This window comes from Bos javanicus, chromosome 13 (assembly GCF_032452875.1).
Source record: "Bos javanicus breed banteng chromosome 13, ARS-OSU_banteng_1.0, whole genome shotgun sequence".
Taxonomy (NCBI): domain Eukaryota; kingdom Metazoa; phylum Chordata; class Mammalia; order Artiodactyla; family Bovidae; genus Bos; species Bos javanicus.
In genome coordinates this window covers 81083101-81091762 of record NC_083880.1, presented here as the reverse complement: position 1 = coordinate 81091762, position 8662 = coordinate 81083101, and the positions used below count along the sequence as shown (strand labels likewise).

The 8662-nt window shown below is 42.9% G+C and overlaps 1 protein-coding gene across 2 annotated transcripts in view; it reads left to right on the top strand.

Annotated features, from left to right (window-relative positions):
- Positions 1 to 2643: 2643 nt before the first annotated feature.
- ZNF217 (zinc finger protein 217) overlaps positions 2644 to 8662 on the top strand; it is a 39080-nt gene continuing 33061 nt past the window's right edge. The window contains exon 1 of one of the 2 annotated variants that reach the window (XM_061437994.1): positions 2644 to 2741. The gene's annotated coding sequence lies outside the window, so the exon portion shown is untranslated. Of the gene's footprint in view, positions 2742 to 6488; positions 6512 to 8662 lie in introns of those variants that run through there. The other variant, XM_061437995.1, reaches the window with a different exon arrangement.

Sequence of the window (8662 nt, the reverse complement as noted above, 5' to 3'; positions counted from 1 at the left end):
AGGCAGATTTGCCATGAAGGCAATCACCTGCTTTATTTTGGATTCTAAGACTGTGAGCTTTTCTTATGTGTCTTCTTATTTACAGCTAAGGTACTTAATTAAAAATGAAATATGAATCTATCAAACTGGTGGGCAAGGAGAAATCTTTGAAAAGATACAGTTTAGGAAAGAGAGGTCTGAAAGAGAAAAATGGAATACGATGTCATAGAGCAGATTTAGGATCCTTCAAAGTGCAAAATAATGTTTTCCAAATAGTTTTTTAAGTGTCTGTCAAATCTGTCAATTACCTGCTTAAGGTTACTTCCCACTTCTTCAAGATCTCTGAAGTTCAGAGTAAATAATTGTTACAACAGTTAAATCCAGTATTTACAAGGAGACCATTTCCTGAGGTTTTGACACTTCAGTTAAGCTTGCAATAGTGTTACCCCTGCCTTTTCAAAGATGATCAAATATATCACATTGGAAAACCCAGTAATCTTGTTTGGAACCCTCTCTCATGCTCTTGCCCCCAGTAAGAGATCTGCCAGAGAACTTTAATACAAATCAGAAACTTAATTTAAGTAAACGGTACTAAAAGAGAAACTTCTGGCTCAGTACTTTGAATCTTTGGACTATTAATAACCAAGAGAACTGTATTTTCAAGCTGGTGTGTTGCTCATCTATTCTGCTCCCAGCTTTGATCTCAGTATTTACAGAGTGTAAAGTCTAGAAACAGAAGGAAACACATAATACCATCTTGAACCCTCTTCAATCTGCAAAAAAAAATTAAGAATACAACAGAATAGACTGATAGAATGGTACAATCAAGTAACAAAACAAAAAAGAGTAAGTACATTAAAGTAAAAGAAATAACACTGTGTTTCCAGACTTTATGGAAATCCTGCCTGTGAACTGGTGGGGTGTGTTGAGCCGTGAGTAGCTTGGTGAAACGGGAAACTCCACTGCAGGAAGTGGTGCTTTTCTGATGCTGCTAATTAAGGAATGTGGAACCCTTCCTTCTGAGTCAGCTTGGCGGCATGTGGAACTCTGGGCTGCTTGCTGCTTACATGACTCTTGCATGAAACTTTGGAAATAAAACCAGAATGTCTTGCCACTTAACGCTTAAGAGGCAGGAGGTGGTGTGTGTGTGTGTAAATGGTTCCTAATCTTAAAAATGGTTCTCTGCAGCTGGCCTTGTTATCAGCTGATCATATTTACAGCATCGTCTCAGATGGTGCAACCCACAGAGAGGAATTGGACGATTTATGAGGTCGCATTTTAAGGTGCCTAGGCTTATCAGAGTATTCTGACGATTCACGACTACTGCACAGCAATAAAAACATCTCTGTGGGACTGTCAACTCTTTGTAATTTCTTTTTGGTAAAATAAATGTTAATTTGTTTTTTTCCAAAGGTTATACAGGCATATAAGAGAAAAATAATTTGAGAAAAAGAGGAGGTAGGAAAAGTTCATCCACAGCCCGTGATCAAAAATAACCGTTAAAAAAATGTGTAATAGAAAAATTTTCCAAGAAATTTTTTGATGTGGGCCATTTTAAAAGTCTTTAATTTATTGCAATAGTGCTTCGGTGTTCTGTTTTGTTTTTTTGGCCACAAGGCATGTGGGATCTTAGTTCCCCGACCAGGGATTGAACGCGTACCCCCCGCACTGAAAGGCAAAGTCTCAACCTCTGGACTGCCAGGGAAATACCAAGAAATTTTGAAATGAACATAGCAATAGAGAGAATCAGTTCTGCAGTTTCAAGATGTGAACCACATTTGCTTCAGTTCTCTCCTATTTGAAATTTGCTAAAGCATTATAAATTCCAATATATCACGCCATTCTCCTCCTATACTCTTCAATATATGTCTCTAAAAAAGTGTACATTTTTTCCTCGTAACTCAAGATGCCATTATCACAGCGAATGAATGAACAATAAGTCCTCGCTATCACATAATGTACAGTCCATGCTCAAATTTCCCTGATAAGAAAACCAATTTTAACAGTTTTATGTATTCTTATGTGCTATTTGCTTACTAAGAAAAAGACATAGTTTATGAAAAATATGATTTTGCATCTTGATTTTTTCCATTTGGTATTTTAACTATTTCCCAATGGCATTATTTTTCAAAACTTTCTGGTTTCAAAATGGCTATGTGCAAAAGTGGGGCACAATTTGGATGATTAGCTATTCCTGTGTGTTTCCACATGGGCATGGAGAGAGAGTGTGTGTGTACTGCTCCTCTCCTTATAGTGAATCTTGTTGCCATGCATGTCTTTGTTCGTGACACCTTTTCCTTGATGGGGCTGTTGCCTCTGGGTTGATTTCGGGAGTGTTGTTGCTGCATCCACGTGTATGAACGTTTGTAAGACCCTTGACTTGTGCCACCGAGTTGTTCACAAAAGGACTGTACCAAGTTACACTTCCACTTACAAAGGATGAGGGAGCCTCTATTAAAATGTTTAAAGGCAATGCTTTTCAGAGCTCTTATAAATCATAGGCTGGGGCTGACTCCTGTGTCATGTGGTCAGAGCCATCTCAAAATAAATAAATACACATTTTCTATAGCCATAAAAAGCTGGCATGCGCAGACTGCCAAACAAGCGCAAACTAACTTTGATTAAACGAGGAAACCGGGCTGCTTGTTGAAAATGTGGTAATGAGATAGTCTCTACCGGCCGGGAAGCCAGCCGTGGAGGGGGAGGGGCGCCCGGCGTTTCTTCCTGCCTGTACCCATCCTGGAGAAGGCAGAAAGGAACAGGTCAGCGATCTTTACGGTTTTTGTTTTTTTTTTTTTTTTAAGCTCAGTGTTTTTGTTTCCATATGGCTGAGGGGATGATTCAAAAATACGGTTGAAATCGGGTTGGAAACTAGCAGAAAACTTCTGGTGGCAGGCGCTTCCTGTAAACGCAGCCCCGTGGTACCGGGTAACAGAGGATTAAGGCAGAGCCATTTTAGCCTGGAGTCCAAATTCTACTTTGTTTCCTTGGGGACACGTTGTTCTTACTCCTTGACTTCAGGCACAAGTGCTTGAGAAACTTGTTTATTTCTGTTTGCAGCATTATTTAAAGGACATAGCATAGTAGTTACAAATCGTTATAGAAAATTCAATTGTATTAGTTTGGAGAAATTTATGTGTCAGATTTTTAAATTTAAACAGGGAAGAAAGAAAGGCTATGTCATTACTGTTGTGTTAATGGGGGAGGAAAAAAAAAGAGAAAAGGATCTTGATAAGAAAATAGCAAGATAGTCTTTAAGAGCATCTGAATCTTTCATTCTTTTCTTTTCTTTTCTTTCTTTTTGTAAAAATTCAGAAAAGATGGTCCTTTTTTCCTCATTTACTTTTACACTGTTTTCATCCCACTTGCTGAAGCCACAAGTGGGAACAAAACATAATCTCCTAAAATATTTTTAAGAGGACATGCAGGCTTGGTATTTGTAAAAATATGTCAACAAAATGTGCTAACCACATTTGAAAAAAAAAAGTTGTCAAAGAGGCCAAGGGGATTAGTTCAGTTGAAGGGCTGATTAGGACAGGGAGAAGGATGACTCCTGTCATTCTGGCTGACGTTTACTGAGTTACTTTTAAGGTTTTTAAGGTCCCATTGCCATCAGCTCCTTTAAGCCTTAAAGGTATCCGGAGCACTGGGGACTCATTATTCCCATTTTACAGATGAGACAGGGAGGCTAAGCCATCGGGCTGAGGTCTCTGGGCAGTGCAGTCAGGATGTGGGTCCAGGAAGGCTCTGGGACGGCATTTGATTCAGTTCCGGTTTCTGGGGGAAACTTGCAGTGTTGGTGCTGGGAGCTGCTGAAAGTGAAGTGGTGAAGGCTTTGGGGCGGGATTAACCAGCTCCAGAGGTTTAGGGCAGCTGTGTGATCCCTCGTCTAGACTCAGGGATTTTTTGGCTACTCTGTGCCTCTCTAGGGTGTGGCCCTGGCCCTAATCTCCTCTCCAGCATTTCCCACTGCCCTGCTGGCGGCGTGGCCTGAGAGAGCGCACCTACAGTCTGGAGGCTGCTGTTTGCATCCCTCCCCACTGCCCCTCACCTCCCAGCTTGTCCTTCAGGGGGCCTCCTTGACCTTCCGCTGGGAGAAGATGCCCAGGGGATACTGAGAGACTGTCTCTGAACCCCGGAGAGATCGCCCAGATTAAGGTATCCTTCTGATTTTTCACAGGATTTCACTTGCTTAGTCCATGTTGGGTGGACTAAAGATGATTGAAAGCGACTCAGTTCTGGAGAGAGCAGTCCGGGTCCAAAGCCTTTTCTCTCCCTCACCTGCTATGAATACGCTTGCTTCTCTAACCCGTGGAGAAGCGCCTTAGCAGGGTTCTGCAGTGGCTGAGCTTCTGTGGCCATAGGCGATAATCTTTATAATATTCAGTTCAGTCCAGTTCAGTGGCTCAGTCGTGTCCGACTCTTGGAGACCGCATGGACTGTAGCCTGCCAGGATGCTCTGTCCATGGGATTCCCCAGGCAAGGATACTGGAGTGGGTAGCCATTACCTCCTCCTGGGGGTCTTCCTCACCCAGGGATCCAACCCGCGCCTCCTGCATTGGCCAGCGGGTTCGTTACTGCTGAGCCACCTGGGAAGCCCGCTGTGTGACACATTGTCTCCAAAGCTTTTTACAGGGGAGGATTTGTTCATTTCTCTTAAATACGCTTGTCACTGGGTATTCTCACCTCCATCTGTAAAATGGGGAGAAGAGGCAAAGAAAGTTCAAATGAGGTGACAGGATGCACAGCTGGGTCGTGCAGAGTCTCGGTGTGAACCCAGCTTCATGAGCTCAGCCCTTTAACCACCGTCCACGTGACGGCTCAGTGGCAGGTCTCTAGTGTGTGTGAAGGGGGCACTAAGTCGGCCTGGGTGTCCAAATGTGGTGCATACAGTGCACTGGCACCGTAGTAAGTGCTCCGTCAGTGAGTCTTGTTATTATCCTCTGTTCTCCCAAGGCCAAGGTCAACAATTTAGGATAAGAAAGAATGGCATGTGGCAGCGTGGGCTTTGGAATCAAATCGGGCTATAATTTCATTTTATTCTTTTTGAACCTCAAGGAAGTTAAGCTAGTAAGTCAGAAAGCAAACCTCTGCTGGCTCCAGTTTCCTCATCTGGCAAATGAATTTAAATATACTTAATTTATATGTAAACTCATGTATAATTACATAAATATAGATAGGTTATCAGGAGAACTCAGTAACAGCCTGAATGGGCACATTAGGTGTGGTGTTAAGACTGGCACGTAGCAGGGGCTCAATAAATTGTTTGATTTTTCCTGTCTTCTTATCCTTCTTATGTCTTCTATTACTATCGTTGTTATCAAAGTCGCCTGAAAATATGAACACACAAATATCTGAGTGCTTTTGGCAAAGGAGACTATCTGCTTGACTATTTTAGGAGTGTTCTTCATTTTTACCATCTCTTTAATAAGCTTCTTAGTACCCGGTCATCATTCCTCTGCTCAAACCATTCAATGGCTCTCAGGCACATTCAGATAAAATCCTATCTTCTTAAAACCCCAAAGGCCCCAGGCAACTGATATCATCGCCACCACCGCTCTCATTTTCTGATTTGTCTCTTTCTACTCCTTGAATCACATACCCTTTAAGGTCATTGCAGGGCCGGCCTTTTAGACTCTTTCCCCAGGGGTGCGCATGGCTCCCACTGCCACCCTGTTCAGATCCTTACCCAGATGCCTGCCCCCATGAAGTCATTCCAGACTCTTTATTTAACACCCCCTCCCCCCTTCATCTCCTGACCGCTTCCTCCCTTATTTTTCTCCACGCCACAAGGCACATGGGGGCTTAATTCCCTGCCCAGGAATCAAATCTGCATCCCTGCATAGGGAGTGAAGAGCCTTAACCACCGGCCCGCCAGGGGAGTCCCGGCACTTAATGGAACACGGTAGAACTTTAAATGCTAACTCTGTGACGATAGGCGTTTTGACTGGTTTGCTTTCCAGCTGCATTCCAAGCACCTGGAACAGTGCCTGGTACACAGTAGGTGCTTAATAAACGTTTGTTGAGCAGGAGAGAAAATGCACGCGTGAATGAAGGAGCCTAGGGAGCATGTTTATTTAGTTAAATAGTACAGCTAAGAGCACGTTCTTTTAATTAAATGTGCAATGTGCTAAGTCGCTTTAGTCATGTCTGACTCTTTGCCACCCTATGGAGTCAGGCTCCTCTCTCCATGGGGGTTTCCAGGCAAGAATACTGGGGTGGGTTGCCATTTCCTTTTCCAGGGTTTAATTAAATAGGACAGCTAAATACTGAGCCACTTCCTGTGTGCCAGCAACTGCGACATGGAGGAAACTGGCCTTCCCTTCAAGGGGCCTGCAGTTTACACAGGCGGGCTCAGCCTGGTCCAGCCGGTGTCACAAAGGAGGGGCTGAAGGTGACTGAACAAAGAGGGTGGAGGCCTCTGGAGCGGCCCTGGGGGTGGGCAGGGGCTGTGGGGGCCTTGTGCACACGGATGGCGCGTGCGTTTGGAGACATTCAGGCTGACAGGCAGGCGGCCGGAGTAGGGAGGCAGGTAAGCAGAGAGCGCTGCCTCTCCTGTTCATGAAACGGCTGTAGGTGGGGGTACTAAACATTTTATCTCCTGGTTTTTTTTTTTTTAATTTCTGAGGTTATTCCACACAATTTGGAATTTTTTGTTAGTAGGCATATGTGTATGCTTTACATGAAAAGAGATTAAAATTTTAGCTCTCACCCAAGTGCCCTGGATCCTTGCCCATTTTTGAGAATTAGCCAAATTTGGTGTATTTGCATATATATATATTTGTTTTTTTATATATTTGTTTATTGAGATATAAGGATGTGTAACATTGTATTAGTTTCAGGTTGTACAAGATAATGATTTGGTTATTTATGTATATTGAGAAATGATCAGCATGGATATGTCTTATGATGTGTGTGTTCATAAATATATTTACATCACACACACACAAATATGCGTGTGTATATGTATACACATGTGTACATATACATAACGTAATACATATAAATGTACATTGTTAAATATATACTGTATATGTGGATGTGTGTATTTATGTATATGTAAATATATATATAAATATAAACATACGTATTTATATAATACACATAAATATACAATATACATGTATTTCCTTTGGAAAATACATTACTGTGTATATGTTTCTTAAAAAAGTATGGCATTACTTTTTGCAACTTTAAAAAAAAATTTTAATTTTTAATTGAAGAATAGTTGCTGTACAGAACGTTGTTGTTTTCTGTCAAACATCAGCATAACTCAGCCACAGGTAGCAGCTTTGTCCTTTGATTCCACCACGTCTTGGCGACCTGACCGTACTGCTTCATTCTTCCCAGCTGCTATCCGCATTCTTCAGTTCGGATAGAGCACAGCGCACGCAGCTGTTTTCCTTTTGATGGACACGGGTTGTTTCCAGTGTTTCACTCTTATAAACAATACTGCAGTGAACATCCTTGGGCATGCTTCTTTATGTAACTGAGGGGTTATTTCTCTAGAGCGGGTATTCTAATTACATGCTTTTCTGCTTATGTATTAATCTGTTTACGATTTCTCCTGTTAAAATGTAAGATCCACAAGGGTAGGAATCCAGTCCGTTTTGTATCTCACTGCTTAAGTACTATCTAGCTAAGTGCCTGGGACCGAGGAGTGCTCCCAAATAAATACTTATGGAATGCATCTGGCCGAAAGGTTGGCTGGGGCCGCGTGTAGTTTTGTTCCCTGAGAGAGGGAACTATGGTTTATTTTGGTAAAACTGGAGATTTTACCGCATCTCCACTGCACAGGGCAGTGGCAGGGGTTATTGGTGGGGCTCAGGAACAGGTAATCTGGGTTAAGAAGACAGGGACAAGAGGATCGGTTATGAGACTGCTACACAGATCAGAATGAGCCAAGCACCAAGAACTGTGGAAATAAAAAAGGAAAAGGGTGCATTTGAGAGATTCTGAGATGGTAGGAGTTGTAAGACTTCCGAACTGATCAGCTCTGACAGGCAGTGTAAAAGGGAGGCATGGAAGTTTGAGACTTCATCTTATAAACATATACTGCCTCCCAGCTCTGCGAAAAGCACTCTGCTAATTGCTGCTGGGACGTGATTTGCATGACCTTTCCTCCTTACCTTCAGTACCTTCACAGGAGACTTGCAGACTGTTAGGGGAGCTACGCTGGGGACAAGGGAAGGCCAGGGAGTGACGGCGGTGGGAGGGGAGCAGCCCAGGGCAGCCGGGGAAAGGAGGCCGGTCCAGGACGGGGGCGGGGAAGCTGGCTGGGCGAGGAGGCTTCAACCTTGCCCCAGAGCTGCTCAGGGCTGAACGTTCAGGAGATAAGTGTCAACAGTGTGCATCAGGGTTCATTTTTAGGAGCTTTAGGTTGGTGACAGAGCTGAGGTTTGACATTGGGTTCAAATGGTCCACTGACCTTCATCTGGAAGATGGGGAATCAGGCTGTTAGCTGTGTGACCTCAGACAGCCTGCTCAAGGCTCCTGAGCCTCAGTTTCCTCTTTTTTAAAAGAAAGGCATAAGATGGTTAAGTAATAAGGATTTACTGTATCATACAGGAACTCTGCTCAGTGTTATGTAAAAATAAAATTTTATTTTTATAAATAGAGCATCTATCTGATAATTAAAAAAAAAAAAAAAGGCAATGGAGAAGAAAAAAGGAAAGGCAGTAAT